Source organism: Solea solea, chromosome 1 (genome assembly GCF_958295425.1).
Source record: "Solea solea chromosome 1, fSolSol10.1, whole genome shotgun sequence".
Lineage (NCBI taxonomy): Eukaryota > Metazoa > Chordata > Actinopteri > Pleuronectiformes > Soleidae > Solea > Solea solea.
This window is the reverse complement of record NC_081134.1, coordinates 30,236,847-30,260,767: the sequence shown is the minus strand read 5'-3', so window position 1 is coordinate 30,260,767 and position 23,921 is coordinate 30,236,847.

Below are 23,921 nucleotides of genomic sequence, written 5' to 3'. Positions count from 1 at the left end.
ACAACATAAAAACCACCGACAAAGATATTTGCATATCAATACAGTGCTCCAAAAAAAAAATCACAGCATACAATATTGTGATATTTTTTGTATATTGATACTAACTTGGGTTTGGTTACAGAAAAGTAAAATTCAATGTCTGTAATTGAACTTAAACCTCTTCAGTTTTTTACCGTCTGTCCGTCTTTTTGTATTTTCTTACTTATGTTTGTATGCAGAGCCAAAAACAACCTGATTTAATCTGGTCAGGTTGAACCTGGCCCTTCTCTTCGATTTGGAACATGAGCCACACTCTGTGTCCTGCAAGCAAATCGAGGAGAATCTTGAATGAATCTCCTTAAACTTAATCCAGTCCTTCACGTAACGACACAGGGAGGGAAATTCAGTTAGCTAGCTGTAAGATACCGTTCCAAAACAGCTTTTGTAGTCTTTTTTTGTGCATATTTCATACCTCCTTATTTGAATAAACCTGAAAAAGGGGGGGAGGAAGATTAAGACATGTTCACTATTTTTTCGACTCAGAATTGCAAACTACCTCTACAGACAACAAAAGGGCATTACAGATAGCAGTTTCATAGCATGGGTGGTTGTACATAGCCATCCAATTACTCAGCCAACAAAGTGAGGAAGAGCACTCAACTTGAGGAAGTTATTAATTCCGAGACCCAATTTGCAGGAGAGAGAGAGAGAGAGAGAGAGAGAGAAAAAAATTGGCTTGCAGACATCACGTCTGCTGAGAAGAGAGAAACAACTCCGCTGCTTCCCCTCTGCCTTCTCAAAAAACCAGCAAATATTCTTGATATAATCAGTGTGATTAGGCTATTTACAGTGGAAGGCAGAATTTACCAAGAGGGCTAAGCTGGGAACTTCTAATTAGCGGCGACACGCCTTAGCACATGGGCCGTGTGTGATAGCGGCCTGATTACTGCACCAATCCACACAGTTCAGTCAGGCTTCTCTAAAACCTGCTGCGTTCCATCACTTTTGACACTCACTTGATAATGCAATGAGTCATTTGTTCATTCACACTGCCTGCGAGCTCGTGTCAACACACACACACACACACACACACTCCTTCCTTCCTCACTTAAAGGTACAGTGTGTGTATATTGCTTGCATGTTGCTGCTGCTCCTCCGAAGTGTTTTAGAGAACTTAAGTTGCCTCCAGTTAGCATCACAACTTAAAATAAGGTGCAGTTTGTCCATTGTGGGATACTGTAACAGCTGACGTGACTCCTGACATACATGTAAGATATTAATTTAATCACACAATCAGGTGATTGTACACTTCTTAATCAAATTTTATTTGTTTCTGCCAAATTAAAGTCATTTCAGCTATATTAACCTTAAATCCTCATGCTGGGAATAATATACAACTCCTTATATGGACATCCATTTGTGTTTATAGTTCACATATTCAGGCTTTAAAAAACGTGTTTTTTTTCCGTCTTCTTATGTGTTGTTGAGTCAAAGTTATGATTCATTTTATATCACAATTTTTAGTCGGGATATAAAGTAGCAATAATTGTGCCGAAGTCACAAAATAGACGTGTTTTTCTTTTATATGTATTCATTAAAAACAAGCCAAGTGAACTTTGAATTGTGACATATTTCACAAATTCAATCTGATTTTAAACATTTTGAGTACTTTTTGCTCAGGTGTGTTTATATAATTGGTGAAAATTATTATATTTCTTCATCAGATTGCTCAAACAAAGGATGTAAGACACATTCTTGTATATACTGTATGTTTAATACATAGTAATGGAAAAAAGCAGCCGAAATGCTCTGTGTTGGGATTGTTTATTTTTTGAATATCTTGAATTCACCATATTCTATTTTTACTCATTTTACCTCATTTAACCTCCTTCAACACTTCGGGACAAGACAAGACGCTGGTTGTGCCCCTGAGCAAGGCACCCAAGGTTGGGTTAAAGGCACAGGTCAAATTTACTCTCATTAATTGGTGTTTGTGCAAAAAAAATTAAAAAAAATAACTAACTCACTCTCTCTTGATTTCTTACAGTTCTTTGTTGTTGTTTATAAATGTTTGAATTGAAACTGCTTTGTTTTGAGGCTTCAGGCTTGTACTGGGATCTGAAGGAGCAATTTTTGGATGTGAGGTAATAACTGAGAGCTTGTAAGAAGCGTGTTGCACCTCAGCAGATTGTCTCGGTGGATAGCGCTGCATAAAGAAAGACACAGTTGCTGTATTTTGTTGACGTTAGAGGGGAAAAATAGCAGCAGTTTTCAATCTTAATTTTGATTTTTGATGTTGTGTCCTGCATGTGGAGGTCAAATTAATCGTCAACTATTTAGATAATCGATTGATTGGTTTAAGTGATTTAAAAACCAGTTTCTCTGATTTTTCAGCTTCTTAAATGTGAACATTTTCTGGTTTGTTTGCTCCATAGGACAAAGAAATCATTCAAACTGAGTCATTTTGAGAACAAGAATTATCCACCATTACTCGACTAATCAAGAAAACAATCGCCAGATTAATAGACTATGTAAATATCCGTTAGCTGCATGAACACTGAAGCAGATTCTGCGTTTTCACACACTCTGGAGCATTGCGGCTGCGTTGCATCTCCCCCTTCCCTTGCTGCTCCCTCTTCTGTCAACATTATCCTTCCTTTCTCATTTTTCGCTTGGAGAAAGCGCACACACACACACAAAAAGAAGATTTAAACATTTCAGGAAGGATTAGTTTTTCAAGGCTGTTGTCAACCTGTCTGAAGAAAACGTTGGTGTCAGGAGGAAGAGAAAAAAAAGTGGATTGTATTAAAATCATGAGTAATAACCAGTCATCTGAACACACACACACACACACACACACACACAGAAGAACTGATTCCATTTTTCCTCTGCCTGAAAGAGACAGAGAGGATTTACTTACACCTGAAGTCTGCGTGTAATTTCATCTCGCGTGTGTGAGTGTGTCGTGTTGCGAGGGACGAATGCATGAAGATATGTGTCGGACATCATGGTAAACATTATCCACATACGTACATATACAAAGAGATTAATGACGTACCAGGCTTTTATTACTCTACAATACCTGCCTCTAATGTGGTTGCTGTCGCGACCTTGCTTGTATAGTATGTCCGTATAATGTGTGCACAATGCGTTTGTATAAATGTATTTGTATGCAAGGGATAACCAAGGTTTCTTTTGAGCATATATGAATGCTTTTACCTTTCACATGTCATTATTACTGCCTTTTAATCCCTCCTTCACTGACTGCATCTTGGGATATAATTTATCGTAAGTAAAGAGGCCGAATCAGAGCCAGGCGCAAACCCCAAAACACACAATTTTGGAGCCAGGAGAGACTTTGTGTCTTCCTGATTCTAATGAGGACAGATGATTATACTGTATGATGTCATCTTGAGGACGTGTCTTCAGAAATGGAGGCGGGGTCACGCTGTGTACATGCGTCAACAGCACAAACTCCCCAACGTCTACTGTTAAAACACGACATAGTAGTTTTTTTCCTTTTAATTGCGTCTTGTGAACCAAAATCAGTCCTAAATACCAGATATTCATTCATTCATTTGCATTTATATATTTTTTTTGTACATTAAAAGACCTGTATGCTCAATGAACTCTGGGAGACTTTCATCAACAGAAAATGCGTGTAGGTGTCATCGTTGTTAAAATCCAGTCTCCCATTGTTTTGTGAACAGCTGTTAGCAAACCTTGTTAAATCACCTTTTTCACTCTAAATGGGACCATAATTTATAAAATGGATGTCTGAAACTAGGGATTGAAATCATAAACTCCACAGGAAATTATAATCCAATTAAGAAAGAGTAACCCCTTGTTAAGAGTTGACCCCTTGTGGCCATTCCAGAGAATTCAGGTTTCAGGGATTAGCTTCACTTCCAAACCCGGACACTATGTTAATTATCTATAAAGTATATCTATATAAAGTATATATATATATATAAAAAAGGTACAATCTGGTCAAATCCAATAAACACCAGCGATCCTAAGACGATGACACGTAACGCTTAGGAGGTTTTCGTATCGTCAGACAAGACGCTAAAATAAATCGTCGGAAAGTCAAAAGCGACGTCATCTTTCAAACGGAAGGATGAAGGTCCGTTTCCCGGCTCCGCTATCTTTTAGTACACACACACCAATGTGCACCTGGCTGTATGAGCGCGTGAGTGAATGGATGAATGGCAAAGTGTAAAGTAACGCGGACCAAGACCACGTAATACCGACGTGATCGGCTCATCACCTGTGTGTGGAGACAAAGAGGTCAAACGTTGACATCTGAAACGCAGTATCAGCAACTACAGGCCTTAACTTTGTAACGTTTTTGTATTCAAATAATATTTTAATCATTGCTTACTGAATTGCAACCAAGGTTGAAGTAATTACACACGGCTAAATGGTTCCGCTGAATGAAAAATGTGGATTATTATTTATTTAATGTACTTCATGAAGAGAAAATTCGAATTTTTTTGCTAATGTGTGATTCACCCTGTGTATAACCAGTGGGTAAAAATAACCATTTGTGGTCAATGTACATTAAATTGCTCAATGGGGTGCATATTATTCAAAACCACAAGTACATACGTGAATATTTTGGTCATAGCAGCCTGTGCGTACACACACACACACACACGCACACACACCTCCGCACCCCCTTCATCTTGTCTGAATAACCTTATTGATCAGTTACACCGTGCGTGTCCTTGAGTATGGAGACAGAGATTCACCGTCTCGCCCACCTCTCAGCGCCGCAGCCTCTCCATCCATCAGCCACAGCGTGCATTCCCACCCAGGTATGCCATGTTTATCAATTACGCCTCAGATGGATAATGACTTATTTACAAAACCCAGTCACTGATGGTGGTGGTGGGGGGGGGTCCACGTTCATCCCAGATAAAGCAATTTGCCTTGATAGACCCTCACAAGCTGCTTGCGCATGCAAATGGCAGCATTCATTAACATGTGACTGCGTGGCACAGAGAGGCCATTACCACCAGACACTGGCTGCTATTACCAGACAGAAGGAAGTGAGATGAATAGACTCCTTTTCTTCACACTAGCCACGGTTGTTCTTGTTAATTTGGGGTCTTGCACGCGAGAGTGTCGCGTTTTTTGTTTTTTTTTTCTAACAAGCTCCGCCGCCGAGTTGTTAATTTGCCGGGGGCGTCCTTTTTGGCGTCCGTCCAGCGGACTGTGATGTTTGGACACTATGGTGAGCCACGCGTGGCGGGGGCGCTAGAAGTGCGAGCGCACACACGCAGCCGGTGTCACATGACACGAGCCCCACGAGACGCTTCCCCCAAGAAACTCAACGACTCATTAATCACGGCGCGTGCCGCGAGAGTGGGATGACAGGCGGTGAAGAGCGTACATGTTCAGAATCCACAGTGATGCAGCTCGAGTGCAAACAAGCCGGCGTCTGCTTGGCATCGTGAGCGCGATGCGGCGTTCGTTAGCATCGGGACGCGTCGTCGAGGAGGGTGGGATCAAGGAGTCATGCACTCACGACCAAACCAACCAGGAAAACCAAGCTACAATCACCTGAACGACAGAGATTGTCATTTTTGCCGGCACTAAAATGTCCTGATAGATTGTCCACTTCATCTCAGCCGTCTTTACGCAGCTACACGGTAGCAATACAGTTTTCAACAGATTAACTCCGCCATTAACCCTCATGATCCTGAAGAGAAAGAGCGAGCATTAGTCACTGATTGCATATACTGTAGTATAAAAGTTCTGTCTTCATTTACAGTCATTCACTGTCTACCACCTTTCCGTTCTCCAGCTGTGGTGCTTGTGCCACCAGTGGTACGCAAGCTGAATATAGCGTGGTATGTTCATTTTGACTGGAGTGCGTAGAAAAGATGAACTAATCACAAAAAGATAGTCATAAATTAAATAATAATAATAGAGTCACCTTATCTCTCGCTCCATCTCAATCTAATTTCACTATATCAATGTGTGAAGGATAATGGGAGGAAGAGGAGGATGATGAGAGCAAATTATTGCCTCCTGCATCTGATCATCACTGTAGATGCATTGTGTTTCACATATGGGTCATTCTAGAGCAGAGGTGTCAAACTGGCGGCCCATGGACCACGTGCGGCCCCCCTCAATCGATGACATGTGGCCCACCACTTATTATCATGCTATGATAAAAAAAAAACATTGGTCATGACCTTCTCATCCTTTAAACACAGCTTTTTATAATAGTAATTAGATATTTTTGGTTCTAATTATCACATTATATACTGTATGTATTACATATATATATATATAAGCTTGTTTGGTGTTTTAATTACAGTTGTCCATGTTATTATTTACTTTGTTTTTGATATAAATAGATTTATTTTGCATCATAGATGTCACTATTCTGAATTCTGCATGGTTCCATATCAGAACAAGTACTTTCACTTTGAAATTCAGTGAAATATCATCGTGTATATATTTATTACATCATAACGGGATAGTGTGTTGTCATTCTTTGTTTTTATATAAAATTGTTTTATAAACAGCCGTTTTTTCCTGGCCCCCCTCTTGACCAGACTAGATGCTCATGGCCACCCCCCCCAGGTCACATGTGTTTGACAGCACAGCAGCACAAAGTAAGGGCTTTACACTCAGCTGGTGACCGTGACTCATGAGGAGCCACAGACGAGGGACCCCTCCCCCAGGACGGACAGACCCCACAGTTGGTGTCACGAGTTGCTTGTTATTTCCCACTTTGAGGCTTTGTAATCCGTCTTGGTGGCAGGTTACAGGTTTTTGTCAGCAGGGGTGTGCCATAACAAATCTGACTGCGGCACCGCTAACTTTAGAGCTGCTGTCATTTACCTCCTCTGCTGCTGCTGCTGCTGCTGCTCAGGCTAATTAAGGCGGCATTAATCAAAAGTATGTTTGACCTTGGCTGATTTCCCTCTCTCTCAACCACAAGCTCAAAACTCACAAACAGTGAGGTTTTTAACATTTATTGTAATCACTCAACTGCCATTCTTAGAAATAAATCAATGCAGCTGAGCGAGGAGATTTTGCTGAAATACAGGATTAGTTGATTCATCATAAGCTGCTCGGAAACATGGTAAATGACAGTCGTTCCCTCCTCATATCCCCCACCCCCACCACCCCCACCACCACGCTGCATTTAATGCCAGAATATACAGTTACTGTAAAGTCAGCACCTGGAGGACTGTGCAGGTGGGGAGCCAGACAGCTTTGGCGGTGCAGGCAGGCAGGGTGATCAAGGACACCGAGGAAGAGGGAGGAGCGTGAGAGAGGAGGACGTGTTTGCATATAGGAGCGTCTTCACAGGAAGCCAGATGGTGTACACGCAGAAAAGAAGAGCCTGCAAAAACCAAACCAAAGGGAATAGACAACAGAAATGTTGTCAGAGAGTAAAATATGAAACATAATGAGGACAGATATTGAGTCGCTCAAGGTGCGGACGGGCCTCGAGCATCCGGAGAAAACAATGTCGCTATCGATGCGTTACGTTTACGTCGATTTAGTAACTAATGTTACTTTTAGAGGTCAATATTTTCCCAGGTGGCACTTTGGTGTAAAAAGTTTGAGAACCACTGCATGAGAGAAAAGAGGCTGCCCCCTAGTGGTGAGTTTAGTACACCACTTATTACTGCTCTCCACTGATGAGTTCAGGCGTCCTCAGCATTTCTTCACATCAGCGATAAGCAGTATTAGATATTATTGGAATCGATAATACTGCATATTGCTATATATATTTTGGGATGTAAGAGAAAAAAAAATAGAATGGTGAAACATCAGAGGGAAAACCAGAGCAGAGGGAGTTCAGGGGCTTGAGATAAAAGAGAGAATTGGTGTTCTCGAGAAGGTGACAGAGCCAGACCTTGTCACAGTGTGCAGATGTTACTTTGCACAAAAGGTCCCGGTCTCTCCTGATCTGGAACAGCTTGACTATGGGCTGCCACATCTCTCCACGGAGCGGTCAGCTGGTGCGAGCAAGAGAGAGAGACACGGATATAATGTGAGACGGGGCTGCGGCGAAATCCGCTAAAGGTCTAATGAGGCGTCGTGTTCCGACAAGCACACGTAAAGACAAAAACAATGGCACCTGTGCAGAGGTGGAACAGACTGTCGGAAATATTGAAGCGTGAAAACCTCTGCCCTTGAATATCAATAAGCATAGAATCAAAATAATAAAAAAAATACTCTTTAACATCCATCCTGAGCCGTCTAATCCCGTGATCGTTTGATGACACGAGTTGATGCTGTCATTTTCACAATGTTCTTTTTCACACCAATCAACACTCGTTGCCACAATATTAGCACTGATCACCACATGCTACACACAGTTAATTCATTTCCATTTTTCTTTTCTTAATTATCACTGATTATCACATTTATTTATGGCAGTTTTAGCCCCCCATATAAATTAGCCAGACAAGTACAAATGATATAATTAAATTGTAGCATAGAAATAATATATATATAAAAAAAAAAACTTTGGTGACATTTTTTCAAGTTTTGCATTCGCTAATTACATACATTTGGTAAAACTAGAACATATAAACAGAATCAACACTGTGTTTCCACCTGTAACTGTATTACCATGAATTTGTATGATGATTCACGAAATAAAAAAAAAATCCAAATCAAGCCCGCAAATTTAGTTTTCTGCTGCCATAAAAGAAACAGGGATGAGTTCAGGATTTGGCTTTCACGTGTATCTTCTTTATGTATTTGAATAAAGGGCTAGTGAAGCCAAATCTGATCTGATGTCATCAGAGAAGATGCATCCAAGTCCCATGTACGGTGGCCCTGAAGTGCAAAACAAACACAAAGCAGAAAAAGCTGACATCTAAAACTCCGGCCACCAAAGTAGATAAGAGGTTTAAGCTATAGAGCCTTTTATTGTCTATAAACATTTTAAGCTTAGCGAGAACGTTTACTTGTCAACGTGCTAGCCGGCCAGCAGGTAACTGTCATGCTCGGTTTGTCTTTCATTTTATTTTGAAAATACCTCTTGTTTTGATGTTTTCTTGTCCCTTGTCAGCGTGCACTTTACTTTTCCCCTCTTTGTTTACCCAAACCTAATTCACGTGTGTTTAACCCCGATTCCTGTATATTTAACCACACCCCCTTCCTTTGTCTTCGTTTGTCAAGTGCTTTACAAATAAAGTTGGATTGGATCATTTCAAAATATAAGTGCTTGTTTTATTATGAAACAATATTCACAATGAAAAAAACAACAACATATATATGATGCAAAATTAATCAATTAATTTAAAAAAAATAACAACGTACAGAAAGGACTTGTTACAACTTGATATTGTTTGGAGGGCCACATGAAATCGATTGGAGGGCCACATGTGGACCCCGGGCCGCAACTTTGAGACCACTGGTCTATAAGCTTCCTCATACATATGTGACAACACAAGTATGTATCTGCTAACGTTAGCTAACGCTAGTAGTCCGGACCGGGGATACGGGTTACGTCGTTAGCTTACTAGCGCTAACATTAACTCGTTTAAATTGTGTGAGAATGAGAACATTCTTTCTCCTGTCTGTCTGAACGCGAGCAGATCATTGAGGGAAACGTGTTAAAACCACATCTGAACATTGCCTGTGTGCGTATCACAGTGGTCCACTTGCAAAAAAAATTGAATATTATGAGCAGACTAAACTCACATCCTGCAGCTTTGTAATATTGGCAAACAAAAGCTGCTATTAGAGCATTAGGGTGTTTGGATTCACACAACTCAGCCCATCTGTATTTTCTTGTTTGCTGCCATGTGTGAGCAATATTATGGCCTGTGCTGCCAAGTGTTTTTGGTCATTGTATCACAATCCGGCTCCATTTTTTTTCTTTTTTTAAATGAAAAGAGAAGAGACATTTGTATGCTTCATGTTAGCAGATGAAAGGGCAGCGTTGGGGCTTGTGTGTGAAAATGGACATTCACACTCATGTTGTGCCATGTGGAGTTGTTCATTTGCAGGTCAAGGTTAAAACCCGCTCTAATGTGGTAGGCCCTCAGGTTAAACGGGACCTTGAACCAAGGACTTTACGCCAAAGACATTTTTAAAGTTGTCGGAGGTACAAATGCTGGAAAATTCACATTTGAACACCAGGGTTCTGCTCATTTTAAAAATATCAACCCAACTTTAAATAGATTTTAGATATACAGGAGGTGCAAAAGGTCTGCTCCTCTCCCTCAGATCATTTTGTTTTACATCACGCTGAAAAGGTCACCATTGCATCATTGATCAACAACACCGAACGTGCGATACCCATGCTTTGAAGAGGAGCTAATGTTAATCTGACATTTAAATTTGTCGACGTGCGTCTCATCGCCGAGCACACCTCGTGAATCCCCTTCCTTCAGATAAGCGCTAAATAATAACAATAATAACTTGGCCGCGCTCCAATGTTCTGCGATAAGGGGTGGATGGATGCTTCCAACGAAAACAAAAGAGGAACGGCGTGAAATTCATTATTTCCCTGTCCCTATCAAAGAGATCCTTATCGCAGGAATGTGAAAAACCTGGAGAGCGTGCGCCTACGAAAGGTGCACGGTGAAACGTGCTCCTGCATGCAGATCCCCGCCGTATGTGGGCGGTGTGATTTCTGCCAGCCGATGTGTGGGTGTGGGTGTGGGTGTGTGTGTGTGTGTGTGTGTGTGTGTGTGTAGGAACACAAATAACAGTGCAGGTAAACTATGTGTGATGAGTTCTGCCGTGTGATTTATATTATTCCTTTATCACATGTCAAGAAAGACAGCGGCGTGGCTGCAAAACGAGGAGAAATTTCTGCTTCCGGGTCGTATATTATGCAGTATATATCAAGCATGTGTGCGTATAAAGCATTCTAAATCATCAATAGTGCCGTATAATTATAGTATTAAGCACTTTATGAATAACAATCATGTCATTTTGATGCTGAAGTTTAATATGAACCCTTAGAACACAGAGCATTTTGCCTCCTTCTTTTCCTTTACTATGTTTAAACATTACAGTATATACAGAGGTTATAATAATGTGCAACATAGATTGTCTTATATAATTTTTTTTCAGCACAACCTAGAGGCAAAATGATGAAAAAATTGATAAATTTCACCAACTATATAAATAAACGGAGCTAAAAGTACTCGGTAATGTTTGGAAATAGGTCGTTTTTATGAACAAAAAGAAAAGAAAAAAATGGTCTAATTTACAGACTTCTGCACAATTATTGCTAATTTGTATCACGACTAAAAATGCAATATCAAACAAATCATAACTTTGACTCAACAACGCAGAAGATCAAAAAAAAAAAAAACCTGCATTTTTTTAAAGCCTGAATGTGACCTGTAAACAGGATGTCCATATAAGGAGTTGTGTATGATTCCCACGGCCGTGTGAGCACCAAGGATTAATGGTGAGCAAGATGCAATACTCACATGGACAGTAGGGGCAGTGTCGTGACCACGTACTCAACTCAACTTTATTTATAAAGCGCTTTAAAAACAGCCACTTCTGGAACAAATTGCTGTTCATAAATAATAATAATAATAATAATAATAATAATAAGTTATTGATTTACTCCAGTTCTCGAGTGTTTTTTGAACCTGCTCTTTTTGATACAATCGCTATACATGTTCTTTCTTATACCTTTTTAAGCTATGGAACAATGTGGCGCACCAGTTTATTATTATTATTAATTATGAGCCTATACTTGTGTTGTAATATGCGTTCAAATATATTTTATAGCAGTTGTCAAAAAGCTGACATAGTTATGGTTTAGGGCTCAGAGATCATGGAATATGCAAAGGTCATATTTTATTGAAATGCTTAAAGTTGTAATACATTTAATGTGATTATATAATTCACTGATTCAAGTGTCCACTGGGTTTTTTTAAGCCATTATTTCCTCATAATTGGAACAAATGAAACAAACTGCACAGATGTAGTTACAGTGTTTTCCTCCGTTTTCTCAGTGTATGGCCACAGATGGCCATATTTCTTGCGTGTCTCGTTCCATTTTCAAACGCACAGTGTGATCTGGGGTTTATTTACTTTCTCCAGGAGCCTCTAACAACATACTCCACTATGAACTGGCTGCGGGTGATCTCTCATGCCGTGATGATTCTGGCAACAGGGGCTCAAGTGATAAATGCTCCTCCACCGCCTCTCATCACAGCAGCACCATTAAGACGCTACAAGGTGCAAAGTGTGACCATAGGCCCTTTTTCCATTTACGTAAGTGCCGGGCGAGGAGTCACTACTGGTATTTTCAATTCTGCTGCGATGAGAGCCCATGGGTATTTGAACACATTAGTGCTTTAGAGGGGGAGGTCTAAGATGTTGCCATTCCACTGTGTTTGAACTCGGCAGAAGTGAGCTTTTCTTTTTCTGTAGTCCTCTCTCCTTGGATCAATTTTCTTTGTACGTATGCTAATATTCCTCAATGGCTCTGAACGCTGATGACTTCAAAGAGATGATGATGACGTGTAAAAAGGTAGAATACACACACACACACACACACACACACACACAGAGGTAAACTTGAAAAGCATATGAAACTATGTTTGATGTACGTAAGTTCATCAACGCAGGTGTCATTCACAGGGAACGGCAGTGTTTTAACTAGAGATAAACGTAGCGGCCTCACATGTCCTGTGTCCATGAGATGAAAAAGGATACCATGATATACAGTATCCACACCATGCCATACATGGACAGTAGGGGCAGTATAGTTCTTGTCAGGAGTTGTTGATTCCCCCTTTGAGAGAGTTTTCCATCCATCTGGATGAATATCTTGAAGTCTAAACCATTTCATTTCCTATAGCCGTCTTTCCCCCCCTCCCTTTATGGCTTTAATGCTTTTTGAAAAATTGTAAATCAGTCAGATTAGACCCAACACTGGAGGGAGGTTAAGGGACTGATACAGTATGCCCGTTATGGACTTGTGATTCGTTCTACTGCTGTGATCCCAGAGGTAACTCCAAGCTAATCTCCTCCACCATTATCACCATTACTGTCTACTACTGTATGCAAGGCACTATTATGTACAAGTACCCCATAACACCCCTGCTTCAAAACCATTGAACCAACTCTTTAAGGGAAAAAGGAAAAAGGAGCAGTTGGTCTGAAAAAGAACCACAAATACGAAAGTCATCCAACCCAACTAAAGTCTCTGTCCCGATTTAGTGCTCGTCCACATGGAAACAGAACTTTCCCTGTACAATCTTTCATTGTCCTTCTTGGTTTTCCATAAGGCATTGTTTCAAGATATGTCCCGTGAAAACCCCTAAATGTAATATACATGCCAGGATATTAAAAACAAAGGAGCATGTACATAAAGCTACAAACTCCAAATACTATAGGGTCATTGAGGTGCGCTGGCTGGCAAGAACAGGCAGCAAGGTGAGCAAAGGCTGCTGCTCAAGCAAAACAGGGGCAGTGGATGAGATGGGAGGGAGTTGAGAGAAGGAAGTTTTCTTGGAAGGAACTGTATGGAAGCATTTCACATCAACTTCATCTTGCGGGAAAAATATGTCCTGCCATCCAGTAACCTTAAACAATGGTACCGAGAAGACCTAACCCGCCCATCTCCAGTAAACCACAAACACATCCTGGTTGGCTGCAAGACCAGCCTGACTCAGTCGCCTGCAGAGGCCTTTTGGGACTCTCGATGAAAGGGGATGGACGCCACTCAAAATAGCATCCGTGGCACAGAAGGGCTAAAAAGATGAGGGGGGGCACATCTGGGGCACCAGGTGTTGCCGATGAGCCCTCTGGAAGTGTCGTGGGCCCGTCATCGAGACACCAGAGAAGGAGGGTAACCACCCAATGACCCCAATGAGGCCCTGAACCCTTAAAGGAGACATATTATACCCTATTTCTCCAAGTTAAAATAGTTCCCTCGTGTCCTAATGAACATGTCTATGACATGCTTTGGTCAAAACACCATAAGGATGAAGCACCATAGCAGTTCAATAACCCTGCCAAAAGTTTAATAACCCTGTGTGGTCCCTTTGCCTGTGTCTCATTTGCATGTAAACACACACCCACTTCTTCCAGGGGGTTTCTGATTTGTCCTTTTCACAGCACTCACTCGCTCAGCTCCTGTTCCCTCCGCTCCATTCCTCTCCCCCTCCCTCCACTAGTTCTCTGACAATATCAACATGGCAGCGTGCGCGGAAAACAGCCAGAGTGCCGTCACAGGAAGAGACGTCCAACACAAGGATCGAGCCGAACACTGCCAAACTGTAAATCCGTTAAAAACACTTAGGGACAGCACCGCTGATCGCCACCGCTGATTGCCAGCGGCGAGCTGCATAAACCTGCCGCTGTATGTGACTGTATCAGACTGAGTCTGTGCTCATGTCATGGAGGACGTTAATATTTTGAATTAGGACGTGTCAGAATGGTCAGTTATGAGCTCTATTTGACCTTTTCTTAAAAATGTGTGTGTTTGTACGTCGGTGAAATACGGTCGCTGACTAAATACAGCGACCGCTGGCCGCAGTCTAATGCGAAGTGGTGCGAACACACAAACACACGTTTGCTGACTTTATCCGGCACATTAGCTTCATATATAAAATCCTCTGAGGCTGGAAGTTTGTGTAAAACACTGTGCTCCACTGTGCAGCCACCAACAGCACACTTGTCCCTGCGCGTTGACATAATACCTCTCTTCCTCCCTCGCCTGCACTCTCGCATTTTATAGGGACAAGGTGGAGCTAAGGTGGAGCTAAGGTGGAGCTAGGGTGGAGCTAAGGTGGAGCTAAGGTGGAGCTCTCGAGGTAAACTCACTGGTGGGGTGGTAACATTTGCAGTGAAATGCGCATGCTGCCGTCATAAGCGCAGGGAATTCAACATTGCGTGTTTTATCGCCTGTACTTACACTAAGGGGACCACGAAAACATGACTGAGTATTCTTTTTCCACACTTTGGCGACTGGTAGGGCCTCCAGAGTCCCAAATATAAGTATTAAAATGGTTAAAAAGTTGATTTTGCATAATACGTCCCCTTTAAAGGTGACATAGAATGCTTGTATCACACATATATGTTAGTTATGGAGGTCTACTTACATATATTAACTTGTTTTCATGGTTAAAAACCTCCCAGTCGCTGCAAACGAGCCGATCAAAATATCTCCTCACTGACACTCTCGTCAGCCGCGCTGTTTCAGACCAAAATCACACCCCCAGAACGTGGACTGTGTTGTGATTGGCCAGCCAACGAGAGCTTTCCCACTGTCCTGTGATTGGCCAGGTACCTGGAAGTGACGTAATTGGTAGGCCAAATCTCAGATACACAGCTCCCCCTCTGGCACGGTGGATGCTCTGCATCTCAGCAGCTACAACGAGAGTAGTTCTTCTTCTTCTGCGGTTGAATGTACGCAACCGGATGTGCCCGGACTAGTGCCCGCACCAGGAGGCGCTACGGTGGTGAGAGGAGTGGTGAGGATTTCTGATGACGACATCAACATACGGAAGTGTCGATCCGCTTCGCAGAGCCCAGGAAAACAATACAACACTATTTTCTCAGCAGTGGCTGAACTGTTTGTTCTGAAACTTTAGGGTTTCATAAACGAGGTAATGACGCAGATACACACACAAACACAGCGTTAATTGGAGCTTCCGGTCTAGGTCGCCTTTAATGTCCCATAAACAGTACCCTGGCTCCTACCCTGGAAACCCTTCAGATGCCTGCTCCAACCCACCTCAGGAGTGCAAATCACTAAGGGATTGAGTCCTAAAACCGGAACAGAACAGAAATTGAGACTCTTCACTCAACTTGTAATTTGGTACGTTTGTTAACTTGGCACTTGGCAGCCTCAACACTGTGTCCGTTTGTCATGAAGAAGCTACAGTATAATTAAGAAAACTAGAGTCGTACAAATGCATTCACTGCACCACTTTGTATCTGCTTTTTGGGAAAAAAAAAAAAGACAATACCCACTTCAAAAAGAAGAAAAGGACCAATTTGTACTGAATATAAATATCAGAGGAAACACTCCAGTAAGTGCAGAGCCTCAGTGAAACATTATACATCCAAGCTTTACAGACCTACACTAAACTATTCTACTGGTTGAATAAACACAGTTTGTATTTCCGTGGTTTGATTGTTTCTCTGATGCATTTACCGAACCGTACGTACAGAACAGCCATCGCCGCTGAGCACCAGCTGTGAAAATGTGGATATTATTCATAAAGAGCAGATGGCGAAGGCATAGAATGCTACCAGTCTTACTTAATGAATGTTGGCGTTCATAAAGGAGTCGTGTTTATCGTGTTTTCCGCCCAAGGGGGGAAGTTTATCAATTTTCCAAAAGGAAACTGAACAAGACAAGCAAAATAAACGCGTGTAAACATTTACCGGTATCGGTTTCAGAGGGTGTGTGCGTGCACAAAGCATAGCTCACTTTACGTTTATTAGAAATGAGGGGAAAATGAGGTGAAATGTAATAAATCATCTATTCCGTTGAATCTTTTTTATCAATCTTGGTACAAATTATTAATACACAAATACGTTTGTTCTTGGCCTTCAAAAGTCTCAACATTTTAAATTTCCTCTTGCACCGTTTGGTTAAAGTCCATAATTATAAAGAGGTATTTACTCATTCATCTGCTGAATTGAAGAGCAGCTCAGTGTGGTGAGGAACATCAGATGGGGCGTTTTATGACATGTTCACAATCTAACAGGTGGAAATGTGTTTTTTTTTTCATTTTAAATGGGCTGTAAAAAAACATTTTAAACCCCTTTGCCCCCCCCCTCCCTCCCATCTATGAGCTATATTAAAAATCCTTCAAATAATCTGACACAACATAAAATTTTCTTTAACTTTCCCCAGTGTTTGGTCATATTGGGCGGCTTGTTATTGTCTGAAGATCCAACGATATCCTTCACACTAAGCACAGGAGCAATGAATTGGTAATACATTTGGTTTTCCAAGTCAAAAATGACTGCAATAGGAAATTAACAAGACCGTTCCCGCTGACTTTTAAATTCCCTACAGCTTATTTTTACCTTATTGCCTCACGACCAATATCCTCCACACTGAGCCCCTGAACAAATGCATATATTATCACCACGTTTATTGAATTCTAAGTGGTTCATTAAACTCATCGACTCCTTTAACCCTTTAATCCTTTAAAAATTGACCACCGTTTGCTCTAATCCGACCCGTTTATCTAAATATTGCTTTTCATCCTAAGGCCTCAAAATCTCAGGAGGATATCCGGAGATTTTACAGTTCCCTCCACAAGCTACCGAAAACATCAACTGTCAATCACCACTTTCAGTTCATGATGAGGTTTATTTTAAACTATGCAGGCTTTTTAGCCTAAATTAAAACAGCTTTGGAGTCATCGTGATGTCAAATGTCTTGTTGTCAGGAGATTGGGGGCCATAATCCAGCCTTGCAACATCAGGGCACACTCATATGAAACGGTTTATGGCTTCGTTTGAAAGTTCCATTAGACTTCTATACATCGCCCATTCCACACAGGTGGCTGGACTGAGCTGTATCCCAGTATGCAGGCCTGTATCTCCACGAGTTTGGTTCACACGCATTAACCTTGGACAGTTTTACAACATGTCTATGATAGAAGCCTGTAGGACAGTCCTGGATAAGGCTTGTTGAAGAACATACTTTCTGTATTGAATCATGTGCTGTATAGGATGAGGATGTTAGATGACCTTTTGCGGATGACACCCAGCTCTATGTCTCCACCAGGTCTTCTTCTACTGCTTAAAGGAAGTCCAATTCTGGAGATCTCTCTCTCTCTCCTCTTTGGTCTCACACACAAATCCCTCCAAAAGAGCCAACTGGTCCAAAACTCGGCAGCCCGCATCATCAGTAGAACCGCATCAAGGTGTGGTTCCATCATCTCACCACCAGGCCCGGTAAACAACACCTCATTTCAATCATAAGCCATGAAGAGAGTCCAAAATAAGACAGCACAGCCCCATGCCCGGAATGATTTGAATGTAACACAGGAAGTCCGTCTGACCAGACAAAGTTTTTTTCGCTGCAATATCAACTTTTGACGGAGAAACAAAAAGGTAAGAGGCAATTTACTTTCTTTACTCTTTGGCTTTAAGCTCCACGGTGCTTTGACGTACTGTATATCCCCAGAAGCCGTGGACTCTTCGCTTTCTCTCGATCTGTGTGGAGCGAGTTCTGGATAAAGTGTTGTCGCGTTGGATCCAGAAATGTGACGAGTGGGTTGACACAGCGGGTTGATATGTAGTAATTGAGTGGTTGTTTGAGCTGTGTTTGTCACATTTAAAATAGGTATTCCTCCGTGTTTAGTGCAGTATTGCGGACCTTCAGGGTTTAAAGGGCTACCTAGGTACTGGCCATAACCCTAACTATTTTCAAGGCAGTAATAGTGTTACTTTCGACATTCATCATTGCAAAAGCCGGCAAAAAACAAGCAGAGAAAATCTTTGTCAGAGGAAGTGACAAGTACCAAGCCAGGGGCCAAAAATTAGAAAATATCCGACTTTTTTTTCAGATTGCAGATTGCAGTTCCACTTAGCGTTGGTGTTTATAATAAACGGGTGAGATGATATCATGTTCTTCTAACAGATGGAAAACATTCCCATTAATGGCATCTTATTAAAAAAAAGGCATCCAAATCTCAACACTGATGAATTTTAATATCTTGTGCCTCGTACTTATTTCTCTCACATTGAATATTAAGTGTTGTGGCAGCCCTCCTCTCCCAAAGTCTAGATTTTTTTTTCCACATTAACTTCATTATGCTATGTGGTGAATGCTACAAATGTATGTTGTGTGGATTCATTTCAGGTTTGAAATGGTGAATAAAAGTCCTCAGGAAAATGACTTTGTGTGGGCTTTTATGAGCCGCCATTTCCCTGCTGATGTTCCCAAACATCTCTTGCTTTTTTCTTTTTTTTTATGCGAATGTTTCCGATGAAGGCAGGTGGCTCAGAGATATTTCCAGACTTTGTGTTGGCATTTCACTTCTCACATATTCAAACACTTTCCACCTTAATTTGCCTCTCTTTGGTCTGAATGGAGCGAGCGAGCGCGTGTGCTGCCTCCCCGCGTGTGCGTTTGATGGCACTCGATGAGGGATGAGTCGTCTCGCGTGTGGAGGATTCTGAGTGGGAGGCCTCCATCTTGCAGTGGAGGAACATCACGCAGCAGGGGAAAACGGCTCCACATCCTAATGAAGTAATCAAACCCAGCGGAGACGTTTATCACACAGCTGGAGGTCCAGTGAAAGGCAGCCAGATGTGCAGCGTGAAAAAAACCAAACATTTTAAGGCCATTTATACACGCACACTTTCATTTTCATAACATATTCACTTTAAAGAGGATAAAAACCTCAGCTATGTGTGCCCTTTTGTGTTGCTGCAAAGCAGGTATTGGAATGTTTTGAGAGCCGTTGTTGGAATATGAAATCAGGCTTTTGCTTCAGCATCAACTTCAACTTCAACGCCAAGTCATTTACAAAATCAGGTCCAAAAATAAGGTTTTGGTTAACTAGGGACACTAGAGTCGTTTTCACACCTAATAGTCTCCGCTAGACTCGCTACGATTGGGGGTTGCAAAATTCAGCAGGTCTGAGTTTCACACTTTCACACTTTCGTGAAACAAAACTTTTGAATAACGTATTTTGAATAAAGTCTTAAAAGTTAGGCCCGATTACAGCTCTAATGCTGGATGCCAACATGACCCACTTTCAGCTTGATAGAATAGGCATTTTCTGCTTGACCCATGATGTCACAGATATACAGTACTTAGGCCACCATTAGATTTGTTGTTTTAGCAAATGCTATAACAACAATAGAGGATCATTATTTCTATTTCACTTTACTGGAACACATCCAGAAAATATGTATGCAGTTTTTTGTTATTTAAAAAAAAAAGATCCTCTACAGGTATCAAGTATTTAGCGTGATCTACCCTTACACTTGAATAATAACACAGCTCTGTTAATACTGGAGTGGAACCTTAATTAATGTTACTGTCTTTGTCCTACTATTTCATTTAAAGAAAATTACGCCAGGTTTATTCAAGACATGCTTGAGCATTACATACATATGTTGCATGAGTGAAGCTGGCTAATATATAAGACCTGCTTTAAGTCGCATCACTTCATTCCAAATTCCAATGATCACAGAATTTGACAGACCAGAGCTGGTGGTGCCTAAAACTTTTGCAGTACTGTAGGTGACTGTTAGTCTGATGACCATGTCGAGTCCTCCGAGCCTCCATTCACGTCAAATTATTTAATTCTTAAACCTAGATTTTAACGTCTTCTTCTGTGTACCAATGCCTTCTTTCTTTCTGGGTGAAAACGTGGTGAACATGCACCATGAATCTACTCCCAGCTGCATTATCTGACACACATTTGATTCATTTCCGAACCCCTAACATCAGGTTTAAACATAGTGACTGAGACAGGATGGGCTGTTCACACCTAAGCGGCTCTATTTTCCCCCCCGTGGCGCACACACACACATTTTAAACACAACATTTAAATACATGGCACGCAGCTCTGGAGACTTGTTCTCTCTGCTGCCTTCAGTCATCTGAAGCTTCCACGTGCTCCTCCTTTTCAAGGGGAAGAGGGCGATCAGAGACAACCAGCAGCAGCTGTGTCGCTCAGCTCACCTGACGCTACATCTCCCCACACCTGCAGCAATCGCACCCACCGCTGCTAGTAACTCATAAATAAGTGCTATATCGTTTTATTTGTGCCTAGTTTATTAGTTATAATGACGGGGAGAGTGTGCAGCTTTGTGGCTGCACCAGATTTAGCTGTGGGCTAATGTTCCTGGTCAGGAAACAAAGAATAATCAAATATAATCCTCAAAAAAAAAAAATTAAAGTGTGACACATATTTTTTGCTTATTCAGCCATGAGAACATCATACATGGACCATATATGTTTATTTTAAAGTGATTTAAATTAGAGGCAAAGCCTCAGGGTTGGGGTTGAGTTGTGTGAACACAAACGAAATGTAAAGCTTTAGTTTGAGAATATTAAATGAGTTGTTTCCTTTTTGTACCCATTCTTGTTTTTGTGTGGTTGTACAAGAAGGAAATCTTGCCACTCATGCATGAAAATGCTAATAAAAGTGTTGTGATGCGGGGGGGTTTCATTTATTTGTTTACTCCTTCTCAAGCATCATATTAAATAAACGTCCCTCAGAGATTTGGCCGCGTCAGCTGGGACGAGACTGTGCTCTGAGGCGACGGAGACGGCGACGGCGCCGCAGCCTTCACATATTAGCTTTCGAGTAAGTGGGACAAAATGCAGCGCTGCCGTATGATTTCAATATGTCATCCAACACATGTGGGTCACAAACCATTTCCCCCGAGTGTTGGAGTCACAGAGCGGAGCGCGACGTACAACACACATGATGATGAAAATAATCTCGCTCACTCCTCCGCGGGGAAATCTTCCAACGAGCAGGAAAACTACAGTCTTCTTTCCTTCACTGTTTCCTTTCATATATATATATTTCTCCTTGACTACTTTCTTTTGCCTTTCATTCAGTTTTGGCAACAAAAATAGGAAGAAGAAAAAAAAGCTCAAAGAAATGAGACCTTGAAGTTGTTTGTGCGGCAAAAGAAGAGGGAAAAATGAAGCATTGAGGGGAAAGAAAATATGAGTTTGTAAACACTTTCGCTACCTGTTTGATGTTCCCTTTTAATCTCTTTTTTTTTTGCTCATTTTTGGAAACAGCGAAGAGTTGGAGTGTTAAACCTCCGTCCAACACACGAAGGGAACACGATCATCCCTCGAGGCTTTTCTCTCTTACATCGTCGTGAGACTGCAAAAAAACAGCGTTACCTCTGGCATGATGTTGCTTCTCCACGGATCTCCTTGCACTTCTCTGCAAATATCGCCATCTCAGCGCAAAAACACGGTCCATGCAGACGTTTGTCTTCATCAATAAGCCTGTTGCCAGCTGGGAAAACAGAGAAGTTCATTAATGATACACAAAAATGCCTCTAAAAAAAGTAAAAATAAAGTTTTAGTGTAGTTTAGTAGTATACTACATAGTTAGTACAAGGGGGAGAAGATAACCCTTTATTAGTTCCTTTTATGAGGAGCAAAGGTAGTGAAATGTCAAAACAAAACCTGTATCTTTCTGTTTTTCCACATTAGCAAGCAAAGTTTTCCCTAAAAAAAAAAAGGGCTTTTTATGAGATATTTTTCCAAAAAAAAAAAAAAAAGTACTACTTCAGCTCTATTTTCCCCTGAATTAGATATGAGCTATGACACAGCATGTCTGCTCATGTTTGGAATTGGGAATTTGAGAATTGACAAAAATCTGCCAAGTGCAACTAAATGCACTTTTCACAATTTGCATTTACTGCTATTTATAATAAAACGTTCTGAGTCATACTGGCTTACCTTACACCCTCCAGGTTTATGTATCTACATTATATGTATATATATATATATATATATATACATATACATATATGTATATATATATATATGTATATATATATACATATACATATACATATATGTATATATATATATGTATATATATATGTATATATATATATACATATATATATATGTATATATATATATATAAATGAACATGTGCCATGATGTCTCTTCCAGAGGGACTTGCCACCAATCAGAGAAAATGACAGGCAGCTGGTGGTGGAATCCATCCGGCTCACAGCTCCGCCCCCTTAATGACAGGGTGTGTGTGTGTGTGCTGCTCCTTGGGCTCGGCAGCCTGTTGTATCCTGCAGTCTCTCTCTCTTCTCACTGACTGGTCGGGTCCTGGGACACCAGGTGAAGGCAATCAACCGTTAACTAGCTGGCAGGACAAAAAACACACATCGCGCGCGTGTGTGTGCGTGTGTGCGCGTGCGTGTGTGCGCGCGCGAGAGAGAGAGTTTTGACAAAAATGTTTGTTTTCTCTGATTGTGTGTGTGTGTGTGTGTGTGTGTGTGTGTGTTGCTCAGTGAAGATCTCCAATGTCCTTTCACAGAGTTGCATTTTAGAGGGTTATTCCTCGACTGGAAGTGTGTGTTTTGTTTGTTATCCGGAGTGGGACTGTCCTCCTTTCACGTCAGTTTGAGGAAAAACTTTGGTCTATGGTGAGGGGGAGAAAAATAAATAAATAAATAAATCAAAGCGGGTTTATAAATAATCCGTCCCTCATTCAGCTGAATGTCAGAAACACTCATCGCCGTCTCCCCACAGACCTCATTATTATCCCCCCCCCCGCCCCCTTTTTTAATTTCCGATTTTTATTTCAAAGACAAACGAGTACACCTGGCATCTCCAGCAAACCTGTCAGTGGTGAACACGGGGAGACGTCTCCGCCTCTCCCCACCGGAGATAAATGGGCTCACAATCAAACCTTTTCTTTTTTTTCTTTTCCCATTCCAACTAGAATTCAAGGAGGACTCCTGTCTCATATCAGTGGTTTTTTGTTTTGTTTTTATTCATGCAAGCTAATGTGTGGCTGATGCAGAGGGAGGATCTCCCCGCTGTTTCTGAACGGGTCTGCAACACGGTCGTCCCTTTGCCCTCCACGCTCATGAGTTTGCCTATATATAAATTCACCATATATACGAGCGTTGTTCGTTTACGCTGCGTATAATCTGGCATGCTGCATCACAATTCACATGGCACCTATATTTATATTCCATGCATTGTTCACACCCGCTTCATCCGTTTAGCGATAATTACTGTTTCCATTCAAACAAGCAAGCTGTGAACAATACTGTGAATGTCTTTGCTGTTTTTATATTTAATCGGCCTGAAGCATAACAGAAAAGAGACTAAAGTAAAGTCAAATATGTCATAACTTTCTACCTCAGGCTGATAATAATAATAATAATAATAATGATGATAATATTAATAATAACTGAAACAGTTACTCTAATCGTTTTTTTTCATGATTTTAAAACAAGATTTCTGATCCAGCTTC